Source organism: Pristiophorus japonicus, chromosome 1 (genome assembly GCF_044704955.1).
Source record: "Pristiophorus japonicus isolate sPriJap1 chromosome 1, sPriJap1.hap1, whole genome shotgun sequence".
Lineage (NCBI taxonomy): Eukaryota > Metazoa > Chordata > Chondrichthyes > Pristiophoridae > Pristiophorus > Pristiophorus japonicus.
This window is the reverse complement of record NC_091977.1, coordinates 374,303,064-374,330,879: the sequence shown is the minus strand read 5'-3', so window position 1 is coordinate 374,330,879 and position 27,816 is coordinate 374,303,064. Positions and strand designations below refer to the sequence as shown.

Genomic DNA, 27,816 nt, shown 5'->3' with positions numbered 1-27,816 from the left:
TGAATTTATATTCTGCCTTTCATATCCTCAGGACACCCCAAAGAACGTCATAACCCATTTTGAGATGCAGAAGTGCTGTTGGTTGGCAACTGTAGCGGCAAATTTATTCACAGTAAGATCTCACATTACAGATAAATAACCAACTAATATTGTTTAAGTAGTGTTGGATGAGGGATAAATTTTGGCCAGGACACGGGGAGAACTCCTCTTGCTCTTTCTCGAATGGTGCTGTGCGATCATTTTATATCCACCTGGACAGACAGATGGGGCCTTGGTTTATAACATCGCATCCAAAAAATAGCACAGCATTCCTTAGGAATGCATTGAAGTGACAAGCCTAGTCCCCAGTCCTTTGATTGTAACTTGAACCCATGACCTTCTGACTCAGAGCCGAGACACACATATGGTACACAAACTCAGATGGTACATAAGCCTTCATTTAGATAAACAAGTCAATAACAGTGTTATCTAACTTATGTAAATGAGTGATTACAGTATGAAGTGTGGTGTATCTAGTCAGTCTTCAAGGTTTTTTTTAAAAAAAAAATATGCAATTAAGGACATCAAGTTAGAAGTCAAGTGGATGTGAAATACTTTCCCCAGCAGAAATCAGGAAAAAAAAAATGGAACAAAGGAAATTATGGATATATACAGCAAGTTGCTCAGCAAATGTGGAGAGAACAGATGAGTTAATACTTTGGGCATAAACTTTTATCAGAATTGGAAAAAAAATGAAAAAGGATCAAACATTTAAATAGAAACAGAACACATATGAAAAGAATCACAGAATGGTTACAGCACAGGAGGCCGCCATTTGGCCCGTCGAGCCCGTGCCGGCTCTCTGCAAGAGCACTTCAGCTCATCCCACTTCCCTGCCCTTTCCCCGTAGCGCTGCAATTTTTTTTCCTTCAGGTACTTATCCAATTCCCTTTTGAAAGCCATGATTGAATCTGCCTCCACCACCCTTTCAGGCAGTGCATTCCAGCTCCTAACCACTCACTGCGTAAAAATGTTTTTCCTCATGTCATCTTTGGTTCTTCTACTAATCAATTTAAATCTGTGCCCTCTGGTTCTCGACCCTTCCGCCAATGGAAGCAGTTTCTCTCTATCTACTCTGTCTAGACCCCTCTGAGCACCTTTATCAAACCTCCTCTCAACCATCTCTGCTCTGAGAACAACCACAGCTTCTCCAGTTTATTCACGTAACTGAAGTTCCTCAGTGGAACTATTCGTCTAAATCTTTTCTGCACGCTAAAAGAAGCATCAGTGGATTGACCTGTATTGTGCTTGTAAGAAAAACATAAAATAGTTAGATGATCTTAACGGTAAGAAGCATAAAAGAAATTAAAGATCTAAAAGAAACCAAGATCTTGTGAATAATTGAAGCAGTGCGCGGTAATCAAATCTGAAATTGAAGCAGGAGAAGCTGGAGTCTGACCACCCAAGAGGGGTAAAAGAAAAGGTAGTAGACACCTTTGCTAGTAGAGCATTCTAACAAATCTCTACCCCAAGTATCAAACTGTCCCCAACGACAACAGACCCATCCCCACATTGCTATAGAAAAGTTGGAGATCCAAGTAATCCCAGATCATTTCTGCATACCTCCAATTGTTCTGGCTGCAGTGCAGCATTAGCAGATGGCTGGGAGCTAGTTCATTGCCACAATAATCTTCTAAAATATGCCTCAGTAGTGAGTATAGGTATCATGGAAGAAAAATTGGATTGTTAGAATAGTGAGGGAGTTAAATTAACACTTTACAATTAGAAGCTTACCGAATTCTTGTGTGTTATCTACCCCAAATATCTGCTGATGCAAATTAATTTCCTCATACAGTTGTGGTCAAACAGCAACTCCCAGCCAGTTTCACAAAGCTGTCAGCAGTTCTTACTTTAAAAAAAGATGTCTATTGTTAACTTGTTATATTGATGGGAACGCTTCCTCTTTAGATACACATTTCTCTCAGTTTGATTGTACTTTACCTCCATTTGAAGATTGAGAGTTAATGTGCACAGTAAATTGAACATTGTTCTGTTTAAATAGTCTTACATCTTTCCCTCTAGGATTTATTTAATAAAAGGATTGTTTCGAGTTTGGCCACTATTTGAGTGTAGAGATATGCAGTTGCAATAGGTTTGCTATGGTATTGTGAAGTGCTGTAAACTGTACATCACATATTCCCAGTGGCACATTAACCACAGGAACTTAGTCAGCATACTGATGAAGTTGAAAACTTGAATGTTTCTATTTATAGCAACATTTAGTCTAAAAAAAGTGTTTTTATTAACTGCTGCCAAAAAAAATTGAGTGAAAACACTGCAAAATGTTTCTTGATTTTCCTATTACTAGAAGCTGTAGCTTTTCTGTTCCCGTCATGTTGGTAGTGACAAGAAATTAAACAGGGCTTTTACATTGCTGTATCGACAGTACAGAATTGTCCCTGATGCAGCAGTTTTATCTGGCTTTTAAATATAGCCCAAATTGTAGTCCCACAGAATTTCATGGAGATGGGTGTTCCACTTGTCGAGGCAAGTCAGCAAATTTATCCTAAATGAGAATTTTCTTCTGCACAACACTATGCTGAACTGTTAGGCAACTAAACCACTCATTGCCGGTGAAATTTTCCACACCTGGTTGATCGGCAGAAGCCTCACCATTCTCAGTTAATATGTTGCAGTCAATTGTGATTGAGAGATTTTGGGTTAGTTTTTCATTAAACCACATGACTAATGCCTGTTCAACATCTTCGTGTCCTGCACTTTTTCTTTATCTGGGACGAGCATGTTTCGACTTCCTACTTGGCCCTTGTGTTCAGCAGATTTCTACCAGCTGTATCGGGTGTTGTATTTTACAGAGAAAGTTTAGCAAACTTCTTTTCTGGTCTTTCCATTCTCAATTACTTTAACCTCAAATGTTCTTGTCAAGTTTAAGCTTAATTCCAGTCTTGGAGTCCATTTTAAGTAAAATGTTATGGGCACTTGCAACACAGCTAATTTATAGGTCTTATAAGCATGTGAAAGAAAGAAAGACCTGCATTTATATAGCGCCTTTCACGACCACTGGACGTTTCAAAGCGCTTTACAGCCAATGAAGTAGTCACATGCATTATTTAAAGATAAGGACCCGTCGACATATATCGTAATAAAAGGCCTTTAATAGTTAGGGACTTAAAAATGTTGTTAATGTCAATCTGCATGCCACATTTTTGTTATTAGTATGGACTAATTAGTAGGACTTCACTTCTTTGTTGAAAGAATGACAAACGAGTGAGATAGTGGGTAGGACAGTATATGGATTTTGCAAACTGTTGGGCATAATTCAAATTTTGTTGCGTATTTTCATTTCAACCTGTGATATCTATAAACCCCATGCTATATATCCCCTGAAACAGAATACAATTCACAGTCGAGATAAAAAATGTTTTTTTTTTTAAATGAGATAACAGCTTTTTGTTTGAAGTTTAAAAGAAAATGGAACAAAGGTGTATTGTATTCTCATGACTCTTTTGATCATGAAAATTACCCTTATGTTATGAAAATAGAATTTGTATTATTCTGCTCATTGATCAACAAACTTCTACCCTCTCTCACTGTTTTTTTTCGAAGAGTTTCAGAGATGTTACACAATGATCTCGGTGGTGGGGGGGGGGGGGGGGGGGGTTAGTCCGTCGGAGTGCAGCGAAGGTTCACCAGACTAATTCCCGGGATGGCAAGACTGACATACAAAGAAAGACTGGATCGGCTAGGCTTATACTCACTGAAATTTAGATTAATGAGAGGGGATCTCATAGAAACATAAAATTATGACGGGACTGGACAGGTTAGATGCAGGAAGAATGTTCCTGATGTTGGGGAAGTCCAGAACCAGGGGTCACAGTCCAAGGATAAGGGGTAAGCCATATAGGACAGAGATGAGGAGAAACGTTTTCACCCAGAGTGGTGAACCTGTGGAATTCTCTCCCACAGAAAATTATTGAGTCCAGTTTGTTGGATATATTCATGAGGGAGTTAGATGTGGCCCTTACGGTCAAGGGGATCAGAGGGTATGGAGAGAAGGCAGGAGTGGGGTACTGAAGTTGCATGATCAGCCATGATCATATTGAATGGCGGTGCAGGCTCGAAGGGCCGAATGGCCTGCTCCTGCACCTGTTTTCTATGTTTCTATGTTTCTCTGTTCACCGACCCGTGAGGGGCGGGCTGCTGGTGAGGGAGCACTCCTGGTCCTCCCGGCCCACGAGGATTGCTCCCCAAGGCTGTGCTCGCCTCGCTGCAGGCCCAGGATTCCCAGCGACTGTAGTAAAACCTGCTCTGCAGGTTAAAGCAGAGCCTCATTATCATATTTAAAATGCCAACCTGCCTCCTGGCAGCAGTGTGGCTGCCTGCCCCGTCTCACCTGAGTAAAAGTTGAAAGTGGGCATATTGGGGTCAGGATTTAGAATTTTAAAACTTTAACTACCCCCATGCTCCTACCTCACCCATTTGTTTTCCATGTTTTCATGTTAAAATTCCTCCCATTGCCTTTGACTTGCAACAAAAATGTGCATTTTCCCCATTTGGGGATGTTGGAGCCTTAATGGAATTTTTAAAAAAATAGACAATCAACAGGTGTGATACCACTTCAGACTATCTACATTATATTTGACTTTCAAAAAAATTATAGCACTTTTACTCATAAATCTGTAATGGCACAATCTATGGACTCAAATTTAAAAATTAGGTTGCGACTGGATTTCAATCCAAGCAATGACTATTGTATGGAAATGCTTAGAATTCGGATCTCTCTCTTGGTTTATAAGTATTAGAAATAACGTTCCAGAAGCTCAAAAAACTCTCAATTCATGAGCCGAGTAATAAGTCATAAATTAAGCCAGTCAATGCATGCTCTAAGCAGAAAGGGGAAAATTGAAGGCGGCTAATGCAATGTGAAAAATCATTGATGGCCTTAGTCTTTTCTTATTCACCACTTAACAGTGGAAGTGTTGGTTTGTTCTGCCTGTTTATTCCTAGAGCACTGGCAGCTTAAAGCTGTGTAGAGACACAAAGCAGAAAGTAATCGTTTGCAAGTGGTGCCCAATGCATAAAATGAACTAGCTCAGTTGAATAAAAAGAGCACAGTAACGGCTTTGTAACTACTCTAAGTGAATGGACCAGTAAGAAATATACAACACATGCAAAATAGAGCTCCAAGGCTCTTGCACAAATTAATACAGAGGAGATTTCAACAATAAGTCTGCTCGACTGACTGCAACACATGTATGTGGAGAGAAATTATGCAAAGATTAACGGAGATCTGTATTTCAAGAGGTCACAGATGCATGTTATTAGATCAACAAAATTTCTTTCAGTATGACAACTGAAGATTTAGCGCTTTTATTAGAAACTTCTATACAATCTGTTGTATCCCAAAGGACAGATTTATAGATCCTTGGAAATTAGTTAAAAGGCAGTAATTCAATTAAGATTGAGTGTTTGCAGTTCACATCATCAGAATTCCAAAATGAAATTATTTCCTTTATCTTCCAGGAACAGTGGGTTCTCTTGTATTTGAAATCCTGTTTGTCACTGGGAAACAGCAAAACACCATTATAACTGGAAGTGGCTGATTACACATTTTTGACTTGCAGGTTACAGGTATGTACTGAGAAATCAATGTTTCTACAATGGACCATAAACTAGCATTTGTACAGGCTAACAAAACTTATGATCCAAAGACTGAAAACTTTAGATCAGGTTGTAAATATAACCTAAATTAATTGTACACTTTACAAAAGATAGTGGCCCCGGAGACTTACTTATTAAAGCTGAACCAGGATGAACACTTCTAAAATGTGAAATTGAGGTTCAAGCACTTTCCTGACAGTCAGCGATTACTTATATGGTTTCTAATAGGTAGCACTAGTTTGCATTGATTTGGGATGCACATTTCATCACTTTTTATGCACAAAACAATGAAAGGTCAGCACACAGATTCACTATTGTATGGATTATTCAATTCCATAAATGAATTCAGACCATTTTTCACCATAAATGGTGTTTCAATTTATTCAAATTGACTGCACGCCAAGCAGAGTTTATTCCAATGCCAATTTATGTAATGTAATATTAGTTAGTGATACAAGTTTTCTGCTGCTGCTACCAAAAGAGAAACCATCCCCCCACCACCCAAATCCCTTGTCTTTCAGAGACACTCTCCTCCAACTTTCACACTTCATACAGTCATCCTTTCTCTATCCAATTCAATCTGTCATTATTTTCCACCTCCAAACTAGTTAAGCTCCTCTTCTTCCACTTTCCTCATTCAAGCTGGTGGTCCACCTTCCCATTCCCTCTCCCAAAGAACTCACATTGGTACTTTTAGCTCCATATGCCCAACTTGTGCTAGCATTCTCCTTCCTCCCCATCCCAAATGCTACACCCAGCTTTTCTCCTCTTACCCCTTAAATACTGCTTTTAGCTGCTGCCCTTTTCCTTCTCCCCTTAATTACCATCCATTTCCTCTATTATCATCCATTTATCCCCTTCATTTTCAACCATTGCCCCCTACCCATCCAGAGCATTTCAATCTAATTCTCCCTTTTATTGCCATCCACTCCCCTCACTGCTATTCATTCTCCCCCTCCATCTTCTTGTTGCATCTTGACAGGCATTTTACTCCCTCCCCTTGAACAGCCTCCCAAGATTGGAAGGTAGCAAACATAACCCCACTATTTAAGAAAGGAGGAAGAGAAAAAACAGGGAATTATAGGCCAGTTAGTCTGACATCAGTCGTAGGCAAAATGCTAGAATCTATTATTAGGGATGTGGTAATAGGGCACTTAGAAAATCATAATATGATTAGGCAGAGTCAACGTGGTTGTTTCAAAGGGAAATTGTGTTTGGCAAATCTGTTAAGTTTTTTTGAAGATGTAACTAGTAGGATGGATGAGGGGGAACCAGTGGATGTAGTGTATTTGTATTTTCAAAAAGCATTTGATAAGGTGCCTCACAAGAGGTTATTACACAAAATGAGGACTCATAGGATTGGGGGCAATATATTAGCATGGATTGAGGATTGGTTAAAGGACAGAAAACAGAGAGTAGGAATAAACAGGACTTTTTCAGGTTGGCAGGCTGTAACTAGCAGTGTGCCGCAAGGATCAGTGCTTGGGCCTCAGCTATTTACAGTCTATATTAATGACTTAGATGAAGGGACTGATCCAAGTAACATATCCAAGTTTGCTGAAGATAAAAATGATGTGGAAAAGTAAGCTGTGAGAAGGATGCAAAGAGGCTGCAGAGAGATACAGACAGGTTGACTGAATGGGCAAGAACATGGCGAATGGAATACAGGTATAATGTGGGGAAGTGTGAAGTTATCCACTTTGGTAGAAAAACAAAAAAGCAGAATTTTTTTGAATGGTGAGAGACTGGGAAATGTTTGCATTCAGAGGGACCTGGATGACCTTGTACATGAATCACAGAAAATTATCATGCAGGTACAGCATTAGGAAAGCAAATAGTATGTTAGCTTTTGTTACAAATGGATTAGAGTATAAAAGTAAAGAAGTCTTACTGCAATTATACAGGGCATTGGTGAAGCCATACCTGGGGTACTGTGTACAGTTCTGGTCTCCTTACCCAAGGAAATACATACTTGCCTTAGAGAGAGTGCAATGAAGGTTCACTGGTTCCTGGGATGAGGGGATTGCCCTATGAGGAGAGACTGAGTAGACTAGGCCTATATTCCCTAGAGTTTAGAAGAGTGAGAGATGATCTAATCGAAACAGATAAAATTGTTTAAGGAGCTTGACAGGGTTAATGCTGAGAAAATGTTTCCCCTGGCTGGGGAATCTAGAACACGGGGTCACAGTCCCAGAATAAGGGGTCAGCCAATTAAGACTGAGATGAGAAGAAATTTCTTCACTCAGAGGGTTGTGAATCTTTGGAACTCTCTACCCCAGAGAGCTGTGGATGCTCAGTCATTGAGTATATTCAAGACGGAGGTCGATACATTTTGGGGAATTAAGGGATATGGGGATAGTGCAGGAAGGTGGAGTTGAGGTAGAATATCAGGCATGATCTTATTGAATGGCAGAGCTGGCTCGAAGGGCCAAATGGCCTACTCCAGCTACTTTATCTTATGTTCTTCTATACCCAAGTCCCGTGGTTTATTCACCAGAGCTCTTCCATCTTTCCTTTAACTTTTTAAAACATTAGATAATGATAAATTGAAAAATTATCTGTGCCATTTAATAGGCCTCACTCCCCCTTTTAATGCACACCAGGCCAGGTTTGTCTTCTGTGTATACTCTAGACAAAAAATCCACTCTCACAATCTATTCAATGTACATAGGCAGCCATCCTGGCTATTAGCACAGAAGGCATGCTGAACGGAGGAGCGGGGCTTGTGCAGTGTATGACTCGGATGGAGCAGGATCAGGGATCTGGGGGCAGAAAGGGGCCCCAAGTAGCACTGATTTGTGCCAGCAAATGCTGCCAGGCCTCCAAGGTGCTGAGTCAGTAAAACATGCTCTTTCTAGGGGTACCTGATGGGGACATCATGAAGCAGGCCTCTCTGCAATGAGATCTGCAGAAAATCTCATCAAGGAGGACAGAATAATCAGCCAGGCAACTTTATGCAGTCCCGTAATCATTCATTACACCATCAGACTCTTCTTGTTTGATACTGGTGTTTTTTAGTTGTCCCCTCATCATTGTGTTTACTGAGAATTGTGAATCTCGGCTGCTATTTATGTATCAATTTAGGGTAAATATATGGAGTTTTATATAAATGGTGGATGCAGTTCAATGCAGAGATGCAAAGTGGTACATATATATATATATATTTAAAGCAGCAGTGAAAATAAGTATGGGGTGGGGGGTGGGGGAGGGATGCAGAAATCCAGGTCAAGGATCACAAGGTGAACAAGGTAGAAATATAGAATTTTTTTCAATGGAAATGGCTATTATAAAATTGAATATTTCCTACAAATGGTTATTGAAACAATGACAAGAACATAATTTAAAAGAAATTGGATAGGTGTTTGAAAAAAAGTATAAAGGACAGACAACTGGATGACTTCAGTTGAAGAGCTAACATCAACAGACACAATGGGCTGAATGACTTCCTTTATTGCTGCAAGTTTTTCCATTCTAGGATGAATTAGCGTTAAGTAATTGATAATTAAACAGTAACATCCCAATTATTACCAGTTCATGTGGTCGAACCACACAGCGTCCCATCATAAGGCATTGACAACAATCTAGATGTACACATTTAGAATTCCAACCAAGTGAACATATTTGTGCAACATGTTTATTTTGTCTCTAGCTACACAGAAAATAGATCAATTTGAAGATTAAATCCCATGATAACTACAGCTTTAAAAACATCTGCGTTATTTATATTCTATATCCTGAATGCACGTTTTAATTAAGAAAGCAGAACATGATTTTGAAAAGTGTTCTTACTGCAGAATGTGCCATCAACAACGCAACAAAGCATATTCTAAGTGATAAAATATGGTGGATTGTGCTGCATAATTATATTTAGTACAGGTATTACAAGGAATTCAATTTCTTCCCAATCCATTACTTATTTCAAAACTACAATTAAATATTATATGGCCTTTATTTGGGATATGATGGAAGGCAGGAAGTTTAAATTTTAATAGTTTACTGGGTCTTCATTTGGTCATAAATAAGGCATACTATTATTTCAGATCAACATGTAAGTAAACATAATTTCTTCATTCACTTCACATACTTATATTTCCTTAGGTTAAAATTGATAGTTATAACATTTCACCTTTGCTCTAAAATTGATCAGCCCCTTCTTGTTCAGTGCTGTATGGCCCCTCTCCATTTTCACCATAAACCAGAACTCCCTGTCTCATCAAGAATGGGAGTCATAATATGACGGCAGATCTGTATAAAAACAAATTTGAGCAGCAATAATTCACGCAGCAGAACCCAACAGTTTGGAAGAGCAGTGTCAGATCCAGCTTCATGTTGTCATTGAAGCCCTCCACCTCAAATGCAAATGCTGTATCCAAGTTTCCGATATCCGCCAGAATGGCGCACCTCCGAGACCCGCCTATTTTGTGGAATGAAAAGCACGCCAAAAACTTACCTCGCGATTCCCCGAGTGCAGCAGACCTGCTCAGCAGTCAGTGCAATGCAGCACAACAGTGGGGGGGCGCGGAGCTACAGCCCTGGTCCAAAAAGAGTGGCGGCAGCTGCACACATGCGCAATGGAGTCTGTAGCTCTGTAGCACTGTAGCTCTTGGCCCCCAGATTCTGTGTGCGTGTGCTGCTGGCTATGTGGGAAGGGACTGAAGCACGTTGATCCGAGCCCTGGTCGAATGGGCTCCTGGAGCAGGCAGAGTGCCGATTTCCATCCTGCAGCATGCAGCCCCTAGCCCTGGCTGAATGGGCTCCTGGAGCGGGCAGAGTGCCGATTTCCAGCCCGAAGCACGCTGACCCGAGCCCTTGCCGAATGGGCTCCCCGCTGCAAGTAAGGCTGACTGGATATCTCCCCAAGGCAAGAAATATTGGAGGGGTTTCACAGTGGAGGAGAAAGTCACTGGCCGAATGGGCTCTCATCGCGGCCAGAGTGCCGATTTCCAGCCTGCAGCACGCAGTCCCTAGCCCTGGCCGGGCTCCTGGTGCTCCTGAACGGGTAGGTGAGGTAGGAACTTTTTATTTTTTATTTATTGATTTATTTATCATTTATTATTGATGGTTCTTTATTTTTAAAAATGAAATATAGAAACATAGAAAATAGGTGCAGGAGTAGGCCATTCGGCCCTTCTAGCCTGCACCGCCATTCAATGAGTTCATGGCTGAACATGCAACTTCAGTACCCCATTCCTGCTTTCTCGCCATACCCCTTGATCCCCCTAGTAGTAAGGACTTCATCTAACTCCTTTTTGAATATATTTAGTGAATTGGCCTCAACAACTTTCTGTGGTAGAGAATGCCACAGGTTCACCACTCTCTGGGTGAAGAAGTTTCTCCTCATCTCAGTCCTAAATGGCTTACCCCTTATCCTTACACTGTGACCCCTGGTTCTGGACTTCCCCAACATTGGGAACATTCTTTCTGCATCTAACCTGTCTAAACCCATCAGAATTTTAAACATTTCTGAGGTCCCCTCTCATTCTTCTGAACTCCAGTGAATACAAGCCCAGTTGATCCAGTCTTTCTTGATAGGTCAGTCCCGCCATCCCGGGAATCAGTCTGGTGAACCTTCGCTGCACTCCCTCAATAACAAGAATGTCCTTCCTCAGGTTAGGAGACCAAAACTGTACACAATACTCCAGGTGTGGTCTCACCAAGGCCCTGTACAACTGTAGCAACACCTCCCTGCCCCTGTACTCAAATCCCCTCGCTATGAAGGCCAACATGCCATTTGCTTTCTTAACCGCCTGCTGTACCTGCATGCCAACCTTCAATGACTGATGTACCATGACACCCAGGTCTCGTTGCACCTCCCCTTTTACTAATCTGTCACCATTCAGATAATAGTCTGTCTCTCTTTTTACCACCAAAGTGGATAACCTCACATTTATCCACAATATACTTCATCTGCCATGCATTTGCCCACTCACGTAACCAAGTCGCTCTGCAGCCTCATAGCATCCTCCTCGCAGCTCACACTGCCACCCAACTTAGTGTCATCCGCAAATTGGGAGATACTACATTTAATCCCCTTGTCTAAATCATTAATGTACAATGTAAACAGCTGGGGCCCCAGCACAGAACCTTGCGGTACCCCACTAGTCACTGCCTGCCAGTGTTTAATGCTTTGGAAAATCCCCCAACTTCCTTCCTTCCTTCCCACCTCCACCCCCCGCCCATCTCTGGCTACCTGCACCTAATTCTAAAGTGTACGCAAGGTTTTTCTGAGCGTACAAAAGTCGACACTTACTCTGTTCCAAGTTAGTTTGCAGTAACTTTTCGGTGCCTAAACTTGCAAAACAGGCAGAAGTGGCTGGTGACACCCGCTTTTGAAAAAAAAACTGAACTAAAACAAAACTAAGCTAACTCACTGGAACTGGAGCAAACCAAATGCCGAGAATTGAGATTTCTAAGATACTCCAAACTAAACTAGTTGCTCCAAAAAAATAGGAGCAACTCCACCCGAAACTTGGGCCCATAAATATGTGAACGGTAAACATTCTTCTGTACACTTCATACCGTAACCCAGAGTATGCCTTTGCAGCAAAACTCAATATTAGCTTGCCCCCTCCACATGGCTTCACTTCCCCCACCCTTAACTCTCCAACACACACTCTGCCCTCCACTTGTCCGAATGGTTCTGTTATATAGCTCTCGGGTTGAGCACAAGGTCAATCAGCCTGTTGTGTCTGTGTCAACTCCAGAACAAATCTCACTACCCCAATCTCTCCCCATAACTCTGTCTTTCTCTGCTTCAAATGTTTGTCTATTTTTCCCTTAAAGGATACAACGGTCTTTGCCTTGACAACTCCGTTTTCTCCTTGTTCTCGGAGAGTTTGGAAATGATGAATCTTCGTCAGTGATTTCCCCAACCAGAAAAAAAGAGTATTTTCCTATTAACTCCATCAAGACTTTTCATAATTTTAATAGCTCTATTAAATGTTATCTTAGCCTTCTCTGCTCCAGTGGAAATAGTCCTACTATCGTTAAGTCTTTCCTCATATCTATACTTTCTCACCTCCATCATCATCCTGCGGAAGATCCACTGATGATAAATAATGATCTGTTTAATGTTCCATAAGTAATGTTTTATTATTCAGATAACTTACATTACTTCATAGGATTAAAAGATAGTTCGGTATCAAAATTCTACAAACAAGTAAAATTTATGGGATTATTTTTATAAATGGTTCCCAGGTGGCAACACTACTGCTAAATATAACTATGTTGTTACATTTTTGAACTTATGTCCAATACCTTCCTTGTACTTAAAGAATACTCCCCATGAACCAGCATAGACCTTTACACGCCTCAGCATCTGGGTAATTGTAATTAGTCCTGTGGTCAAACAGAAGTTTTTTGTTACTGCCTGCAACTTACTAACTATATTATATGCCCACACATGATCTGTTCGACTTCGAAGAGGTGCAACAAAATCTATTGTACTACAGACTAGGCTATAAAATACTGAACAAATTAATTAACAGAGAGGAAAGAAAGTAGTAGTGACCCAATTATTATATAGAAAATAAACATTAAACCCCAAGGTAAAACTGGGCATGAAACAAGTTACCTGATAATTATTCATATAATTCATTGCTATCTTTTCATGAGTCATCCTTCTTTCTGCTTCATATGATGGTGAACTGGAGAAACTAATCTGAAGTTCAACTGGTGACAGAAAAACACCAAAACTCTGCTGCCTGTATATAGGAAAAACTGGCATATAGACAGCACCACACCATTACCCAGGTTCTGCAATTTATATGGCACTGCACAATTGATCTTAACAATTAAGTTTTGTATGAAGTTCCAATGATAATTAGAAAAAGACTGGGGAGGTTGAACAGTTGGGTCTAATGGGCTTTAACTTAGTCCACTCAAGTGTTAGAATACTGTAGCACTTTCAGCACTGATAGTGAGTAAGCACATCTGTGGTCATACTGTCGGCTCATATCCTCAAACAAGATAAACAGAAGAGAGGAGAATAGTGCACAGAAGCTATTGGTCTCAGAGTTTTATATTCACATTAAAGTCAGGATTCCACAAATGCCGAAAGATGCATTGGTAGTTCTTTTCATACATGTACAAATAAGTACAAAAATATTTAATGAGCAAGGTTCTACTCACATATTTCAGTACACATGGAAAAAGCTCTACCCTGTCTGACTCAATCTCTTCCCGTCGGCAGTCCCTCGGAGTTGAGGATGATTTGCTTCCACACTAATATGAGTTTGCAGGTGACTGGTGAGACCAATGTAGGATCTAGTCTGTCACGGGCAAGGCTTGGGTTGTCGTGCGCTCCTTCCACTGTTTACGCTTGGCTTCTGCGTGTTCCCGGCGAAGAGACTCGAGGTGTTCGGCGCCTTCCCAGATGCTTCTCCACTTTGTGTGGTCTTGGGCCAGGGATTCCCAGGTGTCGGTGGGGATGTTACACTTTTTCAAGGAGGCTTTGAGGGTGTCCTTGAAGCGTTTCCTCTGCCCCCCTGGGACTCGCTTGCCATGTCTGAGCTTTGAGCAGAGCAGAGCACTTGTTTTGGGAGTCTAGTTACCGGGCATGCAGACGATGTGGCCCGTCCATCGGAGCTGATCGAGCGTGGTCAATGCTTCGATGCTGGGGACGTTGACCTGAGTGAGAACACTGATGTTGGTGCGCCTATTCTGCCAATGGATTTGCAGGATCTTGCGGAGGCAGCGTTGGTGGTACAGGTTGAGCCTCCCTTATCCGGAACCCTCGGGACCTGGCCTGTTCTGGATAAGGGATTTTTACGGACGAGGGGTGGTCACGTTAAATTGGCTGGTACAGGTACCGAGCAGGGGGATATCAGGGTTGGCTGGCTTGGGGCTGGAAGTGCGGCAGAGAGATCATGGGCTGGGGGGGTGGGGAAATCGCAGGGTCAGGCCTGCGATTGCGGGAGTCGGCAACGAGGAAGCGCTTCAATTTGCTCATAAGAACATAAGAATTAGGAACAGGAGTAGGCCATCTAGCCCCTCGAGCCTGCTGCGCCATTCAAAAAGATCATGGCTGATCTGGCCGTGGATTCAGCTCCACTTACCCGCCCGCTCCCCATAACCCTTAATTCCCTTATTGGTTAAAAATCTATCTATCTGTGATTTGAATACATTCAATGAGCTAGCCTCAACTGCTTCCTTGGGCAGAGAATTCCACAGATTCACAACCCTCTGGGAGAAGTAATTCCTTCTCAACTCACTTTTAAATTGGCTCCCCCGTATTTTGAGACAGTGCCCCCTAGTTCTAGTCTCCCCGACCTGTGGAAACAACCTCTCTGCCTCTATCTTGTCTATCCCTTTCATGATTTTAAATGTTTCTATAAGATCACCTCTCATCCTTCTGAACTCCAACGAGTGAAGACCCAGTCTACTCAATCTATCATCATAAGGTAACCCCCTCATCTCTGGAATCAGCCTAGTGAATCGTCTCTGCACCCCCTCCAAGGCTAGTATATCCTTCCTTAAGTAAGGTGACCAAAACTGCACGCAGTACTCCAGGTGCGGCCTCACCAATACCCTGTACAGTTGCAGCAGGACCTCCCTGCTTTTGTACTCCATCCCTCTCGCAATAAAGGCCAATATTCCATTTGCCTTCCTGATTACCTGCTGCACCTGCAAACTAACTTTTTGGGATTCATGCCTCTTGTCTGTATATGAAACAAAAAAAAACTCAAAAGAGTTTCATGCACATGACCCCCAGGTCCCTCTGCACCGCAGCATGTTGTAATTTCTCCCCATTTAAACAATATTCCCTTTTACTGTGTTTTTTTCCCCAAGGTGGATGACCTCACATTTTCCGACATTGTATTCCATCTGCCAAACCTTAGCCCATTCGCTTAACCTATCTAAATCTCTTTGCAGCCTCTCTGTGTCCGCTTTCCCACTAATCTTTGTGTTATCTGCAAATTTTGTGACACTACACTCTGTCCCCTCTTCCAGGTCATCTATGTATATTGTAAACAGTTGTGGTCCCAGCACCGATCCCTGTGGCACACCACTAACCACCGATTTCCAACCTGAAAAGGACCCATTTATCCCGACTCTCTGCTTTCTGTTAGCCAGCCAATTCTCGATCCATGCCAATACATTTCCTCTGACTCCGTGTACCTTTATCTTCTGCAGTAACCTTTTATGTGGCACCTTATCGAATGCCTTTTGGAAATCTAAATACACCACATCCATCGGTACACCTCTATCCACCAAGCTCATTATATCCTCAAAGAATTCCAGTAAATTAGTTAAACATGATTTCCCCTTCATGAATCTATGTTGCGTCTGCTTGATTGCACTATTCCTATCTAGATGTCCCGCTATTTCTTCCTTAATGATAGCTTCAAGCATTTTCCCCACTACAGATGTTAAGCTAACCGGCCTATAGTTACCTGCCTTTTATCTGCCCCCTTTTTTAAACAGAGGCGTTACATTAGTTGCTTTCCAATCCGCTGGTACCTCCTCAGAGTCCAGAGAATTTTGGTAGATTATAACGAATGCATCTGCTATAACTTCCGCCATCTTTTAATACCCTGGGATGCATTTCATCAGGACCAGGGGACTTGTCTACCTTGAGTCCCATTAGCCTGTCCAGCACTACCCCCCTAGTGATAGTGATTGTCTCAAGGTCCTCCCTTCCCACATTCCTGTGACCAGCAATTTTTGGCATGGTTTTTGTGTCTTCCACTGGGAAGACCGAAGCAAAATAATTGTTTAAGGTCTCAGCCATTTCCACATTTCTCATTATTAAATCCCCCTGTTCATCTTCTAAGGGACCAACATTTACTTTAGTCACTCTTTTCCGTTTTATATATCTGTAAAAGCTTTTACTATCTGTTTTTATGTTTTGCGCAAGTTTACCTTCGTAATCTATCTTTCCTTTCTTTATTGCTTTCTTACTCATTCTTTGCTGTCGTTTAAAATTTTCCCAATCTTCTAGTTTCCCACTAACCTTGGCCACCTTATACGCATTGGTTTTTAATTTGATACTCTCCTTTATTTCCTTGGTTATCCACGGCTGCTTATCCCTTCTCTTTCACTGGAATATATTTTTGTTGAGCACAATGAAAGTCCTTCACTGTTCCTCAATTGTGCCACCGTTTAGTCTGTGTTCCCAGACTACTTTAGCCAATTCTGCCCTCATCCCACTGTAGTCCCCTTTGTTTAAGCATAGTACGCTCGTTTGAGACACTACTTCCTCACCCTCAATCCGTATTACAAATTTAACCATACTGTGATCACTCATTCCGAGAGGATCGTTTACCAGGAGATTGTTTATTATTCCTGTTTCATTACACAGGACCAGATCTAAGATAGCTTGCTCCCTTGTAGGTTCTGTAACATACTGTTCTAAGAAACAATCCCATATGCATTCTATGAATTCCTCCTCCAGGCTACCCCATGCGATTTGATTTGACCAATCGATATGTAGGTTAAAATCCCCCATGATTACTGCCATTCCTTTTTCACATGGCTCTATTATTCCCTTGATTATTGTCCGTCCCACCGTGAAGTCATTATTTGGGGGCCTATAAACTACGCCCACCAGCGACTTTTTCCCCTTACTATCTCTAATCTCCACCCACAATGATTCAACATTTTGTTAATTAGAGCCAATATCGTCTCTCACAACTGCGCTGATATCATCCTTTATTAACAGAGCTATCCGACCTCCTTTCCCTTCTTGTCTATCCTTCCGAATTGTCAGATACCCCTGAATGTTTAATTCCCAGTCTTGGCCACCCTGCAACCACGTTTCTGTAATGGCCACCAAATCATACCCATTTGTAACGATTTGTGCCGTCAACTCATTTACTTTATTTCGAATGCTGCATGCGTTTAGGTAGAGTGTTTTAATACTAGTTTTTAAACCATGATTTTTAGTTTTGACCCCTCCTGCAGCCCCTTTATATTCATACATATTGTCTCTTCCTATCACCTTGTGGTTTACACTTACCCCAGTGCTACTCTACTCTGTTGCCTTCTGCCTTTTGCATTCTTCCTTGGGGTCCTGTTCATCTGCGCTCTCACCCACTCTAACTAGCTCAGAGCCCTCTCCTGGGTTCCAAATGCTCCTCGCATTGAGGCACCGAGCTTTCAGGCTTGCCTTTTTATTACACTTTGACCCTTTAGAATTTTGCTGTACATTGGCCCTTTTTGTTTTTTGCCTTGGGTTTCTCTGCCCTCCACTTTTACTCATCTCCTTTCTGTCTTTTGCTTCTGTCTCCATTTTGTTTCCCTCTGTCTCCCTGCATTGGTTCCCATCCCCCTGCCATATTAGTTTAACTCCTCTCCAACAGCACTAGCAAACACTCCCCCTAGGACATTGGTCGCGGTCCTGCCCAGGTGCAGACGGTCCGGTTTGTACTGGTCCCACCTCCCCCAGAACCTGCTCCAATGCCCCAGGAATTTGAATCCCTCCCTGCTGCACCACTGCTCAAGCCACGTATTCATCTGCACTATCCTGCGATTCCTACTCTGACAAGCACGTGGCACTGGTAGCAATCCAGAGATTACTACTTTTGAGGTCCTACTTTTTAAATTTAGCTCCTAGCTCCTTAAATTCGTCTCGTAGGACCTCATCCCTTTTTTACCTATGTCGTTGGTACCAATGTGCACCACGACAACTGGCTGTTCTCCCTCCCTTTTCAGAATGTCCTGCACCCGCTCCGAGACATCCTTGACCCTTGCACCAGGGAGGCAACATATCATCCTGGAATCTCGGTTGCGGCCGCAGAAACGCCTATCTATTCCCCTTACAATTGAATCCCCTATCACTATCGCTCTCCCACACTTTTTCCTGCCCTCCTGTGCAACAGAGCCAACCATGGCGCCATGAACTTGGCTGCTGCTGCACTCCCCTGATGAGTCATCCCCCTCAACAGTACTCAAAGCCTTGTATGTTTTGCAGGGGGATGACCGCAGGGGACCCCTGCACTACCTTCCTTGCACTGCTCTTCCTGCTGGTATTCCATTCCCTATCTGGCTGTGGACCCTTCACCTGCGGTAAGACCAACTCACTAAATGTGCTATTCACGTCATTCTCAGCATCGTGGATGCTCCAGAGTGAATCCACCCTCAGCTCCAAATCCGCAACGCAGTCCGTCAGGAGCTGGAGGCGGATACACTTCCCGCACACATAGTCGTCAGGGACACCGGAAGTGTCCCCGAGTTCCCACATGGTACAGGAGGAGCATGTTGGAGTTCTGCGCATGCGCCACCTGGTGGCCAGGAATGATTCTGGACGAGGGGTGGTTCCGGATCAGGGAGATTCAACCTGTACTTCTCCAGTGCTTTGAGGTGCCTGCTGTACATAGACCATGCCTCTGAAGCATATAGGAGGACGGGTATCACTACTGCTCTGTAGACCGCAAGCTTGGTGCAGGGTTTGAGATCCTGGTCTTCAAACACTCGCTTCCTCAGGCAACCGAAGCCTGCACTGGCACACTGAAGGTGGTGTTGGACCTGGTCAGTGACGCCTGCAGCCTCCCAAGGTATGGAAAGTGGTCCACATTGTCCAAGACCTAGTCATGGATCTGGATAATCGGGGGGGAGCAGTACTGTGTGGCGAGGGCAGGTTGGCAGAGAACCTTTGTCTTTTGGATGCTTAATGTAATAGCGATATGAGAAGGAAGTATGATCACGGTTGGTAGCTAATCATCACTGCTGAAAATACTACCACTTGAGTGGTCTGACTGGAGATTTAGATTATTTGCATTCATTTGCAAAAGCTGCTTTTACTAGTGCTTTGCTGCTAATTCCTATAAATATACATACACTTGATAAAGGGCCCCGCTTTAGACTGTTAGGAAACCTGATTAAATTGGTCAGAGTATATCAAAAAGAAGCAAAATATCTTCACCCTCCCCCCATGTTACAGAAATGGCAGTAATACAACCCATGTCCCTGCCTTTAACACAGCAACAGACCTAGCAGATAACTGCAAATATACCTTTAAAATATTTCAGTCAATACTGGATTGAATTTCTTGTTAGAAAAAAGACAAGAAATTGCACTCAAATTCAATATTTTTTTGCTGTTATCAGTATTTCACATGTAACAGTAACCCTATTCAGTTTTAACATATTCCATAGAAATCAATGCTTGAATCATGTGTTTCTCCCAAGGGTTTCCTGTTGCAGCATCTTTATGCTCATTTTTAATTGTATTGGTGTATCTTTTAAATTACAGCATTTTATATTAATCAATTCACAACCCTCGATTCTCTGAGTTGTAGGAACATTACACTCGTGCAAACTCATTTAAACAACTTCCAGAATAAATTAGGTTTGGAATGGTTCACTAGAGAATGTACAAAATAATAGGCATAATCTCTATAGCATTATGAAAGCTAGGTCTAAAAATCCTACAGGAACGTGTTTCCATCAAAAAAAAGTGCAGCAATTGAACTGATTGAATTGGTGGAAACTGATCAATGGAATTAACACCAACATACACATTGAAAAGTATAACAGAGCTGTAAAAAGGCCATTTGCACTGTAGGCTTGCCGCATTGTAATACCTGTACAATGCTAATTTCTGAATTGCTGTGCTATTTGTAGCATCTGCCTAAAATTGGTAACTGCGGTGCTGATATATTGTTCATCAAAATCTATCAACTGCTAATCTTCTCAGCTATGCGCAGCACTGTTGCTCATCAAGTCAATTATTTGACCTTTACTATATTGTATGTACAATTCAATTATTCTCACTTAATGTTAAATGAATATCAGGGCCTCCCTTGCATGCATCCCTCCATTGAATGAAATTTGTTTTGGAGCTAAAATCTTTATTAAAAAGAGACCAAAAGCTGATTGAGTGATCGCTTTGATGAACAAACCGTTCAGTCCGCAAATGTGATCCTGACCTCACCGTGGCTCACTGCTAAATCTCCCTGCCATTCTTATTCTGACCTTTATGTCTGACTTCCTACATGGTTCCAATTAGGCTCAATGCAAGCATCTGGAACAAATTTCTTCTTTCCCCTGGTCTAAACAACAGCAGACCTTAGCAAAATCCCTTTATATTAGAGCCACACAAGTCAGATTGTTTGTGTGAGGAGTTACAATTCAGGATTCTTAATAAGCATGAACAATATTTATGACATTGTACTTCATGCACTAGGAAGCTACACCAAACAAACCCTTCTTCTATTCTTCATGCTCAAATAAACACGTGCTTTTTCAGGCTATGCAATTTGAATCATGAATGCACGTTATCTCAGAAACCTCAGTGCATTCCTGCCACAATTTTCAATTGAAATTAATGAGGCACTATTTATGTTAAACGATTAGTACAATTTTTGCAAATAAACCTCCAGGGAGAGCAATGATATTAACTTTTTTTGTATTATCAATATTAACAGTCACAGCTACATAAAGCTGCACACAGGTGGTAACATTCAGGAAAATAATGATGAACTTTAACTCGGTAAAATATAGGTTGCACTATAATCTTATGTTATTGTATTTTACATCACAGATGGGCATTGAAACCATAGATGTATTACATACCAATGCCAACATTCAAGAGATAATACCTGTAAAACCAAATTTCTTTACAAGCTATTTTTATATGCATTAAATATGGTGCATGGCATGCACCTCGTTCACAAACCTTGCTTCCAAAGCCATGCTTTTATAATGTCAACATGTTACCCAAGCATTAACGTTTCATTATTACATCTTGTTGTCACACCAGGGTAAATATTGCTCATGGCCTGCTTCAGGTGTATAATCAGGGGCGGCAGACAACACGCACTTGAACTGGGAGGCCCGACGATTGTCCAAAATTGAGACTCATGCCTCATTGTAATAATTTAGGCCACTTGTTGTGTCTCCAGAGGCAGCTCGCCCATTATAATGGTTTCAATTTTGTGCTGCTTGCCTCGCCAGCAGTGACCCCCAAGGTTAAGTCTTAGGAGGGGCCGTGCAAGGACAACGGTAGGCAGAGCCAATTGCGTGCTGGCAGTAACCCTGCGGAGTGCTGTGGAGCCGTGAGGAGCATCCCATTCTCTTCGTGGCACCATGGGAGCGCTTTTAGCAAAAACATTATGTTTTTGGTGGGTGGTGGTCGCTGTTTAGGTCGCAGCAACCACTAAAGGTTTGGCAACCAATTTAGTTTAGGATTCCTGAAACAGGCATTAGGTCCCTCATTTACATATGTAGGACCTGTTTCAGGCAGGCGTCAGACACCTGGCAACCATCTATGCCAATATAATGGTGTCCGTACCCCTGATGTTGATGGGGCCCAGGGCTTTGTTCCCTGAAATTAGCCCTGGTTTTTCCCATTTTACACCCAAATGTGTGCAAAGTCCAATTTCTACCGCAGTTTGTTTCAACAAATCACTGAAAATGCTTTTTGAAGAAAATTTGTCTGCCATTTTTCCTCAATAACTAAAATTTGATATCCAAATTTTTTTTAAATTAAAACAAAAACAGAGATATTTAACAATAATAATTAACTTGTCAATTAATAACTTCATTAAAATGTTTTAGTTCAACACTTCAGCGGGTCTCAAGTTTAGACTTTTACTGGATATTTTTACCTCACAACCACTGGACTGAGCTTTCAATCACATCTGTGCATTCTGAGCATGTGCAGTTTGCAGAATGTTCTATTGTGGAATCTGTGCACCAACATGACCCGAATGGTAGAACAGACCACTCACCCTTGAGTGTTTTTTTTGCTATTTTCAAAAGAATATCAAATAAATTAGAGATTGAAACATAGGAACAAGAGTAAGCCATTCAGCCCCTCAAACCTGTTCCACCTTTCAATTCGATCATGGCCGATCTGTATTTTAACTCCATTTATCTGCATTGCTCCATGTCCGTTAATACCCTGACCTAATAAAAATAATCAATCTCAGTTTTTAAATTTTCAATTACTCTCACCGCAACAGATTTTGGGGAGAGAGTTGCAGATTTCCACTACCTGTCTGAGGAAATGCTTCCAGACTTCACCCCTGAACGGCCAAGCTCTAATTTTAAGGTTATACCCCCTTGTTTTGGACACCCCCATCAGAGGAAATAGTTTCCCTCCATCTACCCTATTGAAATTCTTTTAATCATCTTAAACACCTCAATTAGATCATAAAATTACACAGAATTTACAGCAAAGAAACAGGCCTTTCTACCCAACTGCTGGAGTTTATGCTCCACATGAGTTTCTTCTCACCCCTCTGCATCTAACCCCACCAGCATATCCTTCTATTTGTTTCTCACTCAAATGTTTATCTACCTTCCCCTTAAATGCATCTGTGCTATTTAACTTAACTACTCGTTGTGGTAGCAAGTATGACATTCTTACCAATCGCTGGGTAAAGAAGTTTCTCCTGAATTCACTATTGAATTTACTGGTGAATATCTTTTGGAGGAGGCTACAACTCTGGGAAATACAAGTGGAAACATCTTCACTACATGTAACCTATCAAACCTCTTCATAATTTTAAAGACCTCTATTGGGTTACACCTAAGCCTTCTCTTTTCCAGAGAAAATAACTCAGCCTGTTCAATTTTTTCTGATTAGTATAACCTCAGTATTCTGACATTATCCTTATGAATCTTTTTTTTTTGCACCTTCTCCAATGCCCTATATCCTTTTTATAATATGGAGACCAGGAATGTGCACAGTACTCCAAATGAGGTCTAACCAAGATTTTATACAAGTTTAACATAACTTCTCAACTTTTCAATTCTATCCCTCTAGAAATGAAACCAAGTGAATTGTTTGCTATTTTTGCCTTATTAACCTGCATCACTACTTTTACATTACACTACTAGGTGTATGCTATTGGTCACCAACTAGTGGGAAGGATATAGAGGAACAAATTTGCAAGGAAATTAAAGGTGCAAGAACTAGAGTAGTGATGGAGACTAGAGTGTGTGACTTCAATTATCCTGATATAGACTGGAATAGTAATAGTGTAAAGGGCAGTGAGGGGGAAGAAGTTCAGAAGTGTCCAGCCCAATGAGGAAGGATGCATTCCTGAATCTGGTTCTGGGGAATGAGGTTGGGCAAGTGTCAGCAGGTGAACATTTAGGGAACAGTGTTCATAGTATCACAAGTTTTAGATTAGCTATGGAAAAGGACAGGGAGCAATCTAGAGTAAAAATACTTAATTGGAGGAAGGTCAATTTCAGTGGATTGAGAATGGAACTGGCCCAGGTAAATTGGAATTAAAGATTGGCAGGCAGAACTGTAAAAAAAACAATAGGCTGACTTTAAAGAGGAGTTGGTTTGGGTACAGTTGAGATACATTCCCACGAGGGGGAAAGGGAGGGCAACTAAAATCAGACCTCCCTGGATATCAAAAGAGATAGACAGCAAGATGAAGCAGAAAAAGAACACGTATGTCAGATGTCAGGTTGAGAATACAAGTGAGAATCAGGCTGAATATAGAAAGTTAAGAGGGGAAGTGCAAAAGAAAATACGAGGGGCAAGGAGAGAGTATGAGAATAGATTGGCAGCTAACATAAAGGGGAATCCAAAAGTCATCTTTAGGCCTATAAATAATAAACGGGTAGTAACGGGAGTGGTGGGTCGATCAGGGATCAAAAAGGAGAGGTATGCATGGAGGCAGAGGGTATGGCTGAGGTACTAAATGAGTACTTTGCATCTGCCTTCATCAAAGAAGAAGATACTGCCAAAGTAAGTGAAACAGGAGGTAGTGGAGATACTGGATGGGATAAAAATTGATAAAGAGGAGGTACTAGAAAGACTGACTGTACTTAAAGTAGATATGTCATCAGGACCAAATGGGATGCAGAGGTACTTGCCATAATCTTCCAATCCTCCTTAGATACAGGAGTAGTTCCAGAGGACTGGAGAATTACAAATTTTACATCCATGTTCAAAAAAGGATGCAGGATAAACCCAACAACTACTTCGGTAGTGGGAAAGCTTTTAGACACAGTAATCAGGGACAAAATTGTCACTTGGACAAGTGTGGATTAATTAAGGAAAGCCAGCAGGGATTTATTAAAGGGAACTAGGGCTAGACTTTCCACTAGGTGGCCAAGGCCCCAAAAAATGGGCCTTGTTCCAGCGATGTGGGATCGCAGCCTTGCTGATCGCTGGTACAAGGCCCTTTTTTTTTTGCGATTTTCCACTCGGCCTTCGGCCGGCGATCTCATTTTCAACCACCGAAAGATGAAGTCAAAAAGCTTCCCTAGCAATGGCCTTGTGCGCATGTGTGAAACTTTTTTTTCTGGCCGACTGGTTTTACTGCGTTACTGGTCTGTCATGCAAACTGAGTTAGCAAGGCAGATCTTGGAGGAGTTCAGAGAGCAGACCGCCGCAACCAATGCCCTTTGGCATGCGTTGCTGGCTGGACACAGCGCCCCAAGCTGTCGTGTCAGGTCGAAGTGCAACCCCAAGCACACAAGCGAGTACGGAGGATACAGTTCCTCCTAACTCGGAAGACAAACATCGGCATGCTTCATCTTCCACTTCCACACCACCACCACGGCAGGAAGTCTTGTTGTTGCATACTGCACGCCAGACTCATCTCGGTCTGCAGGGACCAAAACAGGCTAAAACACAGGGTGGGAAAGGACCTGGAGGGAAATGTGGCTGCAAGTAGAGAGGGGGTTGTTTTCTAAATCAATGTTAAATTTTTTTAAAGTTTAACTTTTCATTGCTGTTTGGGCAAGGGGTGGGGGGAAGTGGGCATTGAAAGAAAATTTAGTTTTGTTAAATACATTTTTTTTTTTTAAATTGAGTTTAACAATTGTTGTGCATTCTCTTATAGTTACATTAAGCATAACATTTAACAATTGTTCTGCATTTGATTATTATAACAAAAGTTTAATTAAGTTAAGCATTAATGCAAATACCAGGCCTGTGCAGGCAAGGCAAAAACGTAACAACGCAAATGCAACTTTTGGAGAACATTAACTATAAATGTAAATGTGACTATCCATAATGCAAGTTCAAGAAAAGCGTTCATAAATGAGCTGCTAACGCAACAACTTAGCATCCGCGTAACTGCCACTAGGTACTGGTCTTGAGGGGGGGGGGGGGGACGGCGGCGGGAAGAGGACCAAGGGCAGGTCGCCAGGCTGATTGGCCTGCCCTAGGTCCTCAGCAGCCTCCTCTTCATCCTTGCTGGCTGGCTCTTCCATCTCCCCTCCTTCTGGAGATGGACCTGCAGCCCCATCTAGCTATATAAGGAGAGGACAACTAATGCCAGGTTATGCAGCATGCAACACACCACAATAAACTCAGCAACCTGATCAGGATGGTACTGTAGGCTACCACCAGAATGGTCCAGGCATCTGAAGCGCTGCTTTAGGACTCCAATTGTCTTTTTGATGATGTTGCGTGTCGCTATGTGGCTTTCATTGTAACGTTTCTCCGCTTCAGTGATGGGATTACGCAATGGGGTCACCTCAATAGACAGTGCGGTTCTGATGGTGTGGAAGGCTGAAGATCCCTCTTGATGAGCTGGCAAATCTCATCGATGACCTCCTTCCGGAAGCGCAGCCTCCTTAGACACACGTTTTCAGACAAATTGAGGTAAGATTGTGATTCTTTGTACCTTCATTGGCTGTACGCTCACCTCCTCTGTCTCCGCATTTCTCTGCCACCTCTTCGATTGATCCTTTCAGAAACCAGCTTGTGAGCAGTTACGAGCAATGGCACAGAAAGCATAGGCCCCATCACCATCAATAATTATTTTCAATTGCTATAAAATGAACTTTTCACTAAAGAATGTGAATCTATTAAACTACTCTCTCTATACAAGCCCCAGTCTAACACTAGGCCCCCTTCAATATAAATAATTATTTTCAATAGGTATAAATGAAAAATGCCTAATCCACTAGGCTACCATTAGTAAAATTAAATAGAATTAAAAATCTGAGTAGACCTATCTACACAGGACCAATAAATCACTCTCAACCATCCAAGCACGATTTTTGGGCTGTCTCCCTCTTTCCTCCGATCTTCAAAATGACGCCCGTAGTGCTCATTCTCTCTGTAAGGCCCGGGAAAAGCAACTATTTCTCAGCGATGTTTTCAGCCTTCCATCAGCCCAGCCTTGTGCCGGCGATGTGCCAAAAGTTGGGATGGGCCTTGTGTGGGCGATCAGCTCGGCGAAGTGAACCGAAACTTGGTGGCCTATTTTTCCAGTGATATTTCTGGCCTAGTTTCCACTTTTTTCCTCAAAATGGGCGATAGAGGTCCGTTTTGGGCGATAGATGGGCAACGTGAAATGGAAAGTCTAGCCCTATAGCGTTTAACTAACTTGATCGAGTTTTTGATGAGGTAACAGAGAAGGTTGCTGAGGGCAATGCAGTTGACGTGGTGTATATGGACTACCAAAAGGCGTTTAATGAAGTGCCACATAATCGGCTTGCCAGCAAACTTGCAGTCCATGGAATAAAAGGGACAGTGGTAGCATGGATACGAAGTTGGTTAAGTGACAGGAAAGAGAGTAGTGGTGAACAGTTGTCTTAAGACAGAGAAGCTGGGTGTTCCCCAGGGGCCGGTACTCAGACAACTCCTTTACTTGATATTAATGAATGACTTGGAATTGGGTACAGGGCACAATTTCAGAATTTGCAGATGACACAATACTTGGGAGTATAGTGAACAATGAGGAGGATAATGATAGACTTCAAGAAGACAGACACAGGCTGGTGAAATGGGAGGTCACGTAGCAAATGAAAGTTAATGCAGAGGATGCGAAGTGATATATTTTGGTCGGAAGAACAAGGTGAGACAATATAAACTAAAGGGTACAATCCTAAAGGAAGTGGATGAACAGAGATATCTGGGGTATACAAATTGTTGAGGGTGGCAGGGCAGGTTGAGAAAGTGTTTGAAAAAGCATACAGGATCCTGGGCTTTAAAAATAGAGGCAGAGTACAAAAGCAAGGAAGTTATGATGAACCCTTATAAAACACTAGTTTGGCCTCAACTGTAGTATTGTGTCCAATTTTGGGCACCGCAACTTAGGAAGGATGTGTAGGCCTCATCTGAATACACGCAGCAGTCATAACAAAATAGATGCGTTGACAGCACAAATAAATACAAATGGGTATGATCTGATTGCCATTACAGAGACGTGGTTGCAAGGCGACCAAGGCTGGGAACTAAATATTATGGGGTATTTGACAATTCGAAAGGATAGACAGAGAGGAAGAGGAG

At 42.0% G+C, this 27,816-nt stretch overlaps 1 protein-coding gene and 1 long non-coding RNA gene across 4 annotated transcripts in view; one reads left to right on the top strand and one right to left on the bottom strand.

Moving 5' to 3' along the window:
- pag1 (phosphoprotein membrane anchor with glycosphingolipid microdomains 1) overlaps nt 1-27,816 on the bottom strand; it is a 341,614-nt gene that overhangs the window by 289,103 nt on the left and 24,695 nt on the right. Inside the window, exon 2 of one of the 3 annotated variants that reach the window (XM_070890966.1) lies at nt 9,785-9,903. The exons of the other annotated variants lie outside the window; for them this stretch is intronic. The gene's annotated coding sequence lies outside the window, so the exon portion shown is untranslated. The remainder of the gene's footprint in view (nt 1-9,784; nt 9,904-27,816) is intronic. 3 annotated transcript variants of the gene reach the window in all.
- On the top strand, nt 49-26,101 carry LOC139273906 (uncharacterized). The gene is made up of 3 exons (XR_011595412.1): nt 49-112; nt 5,521-5,628; nt 26,029-26,101. It is a non-coding gene; the product is annotated as an uncharacterized lncRNA (long non-coding RNA).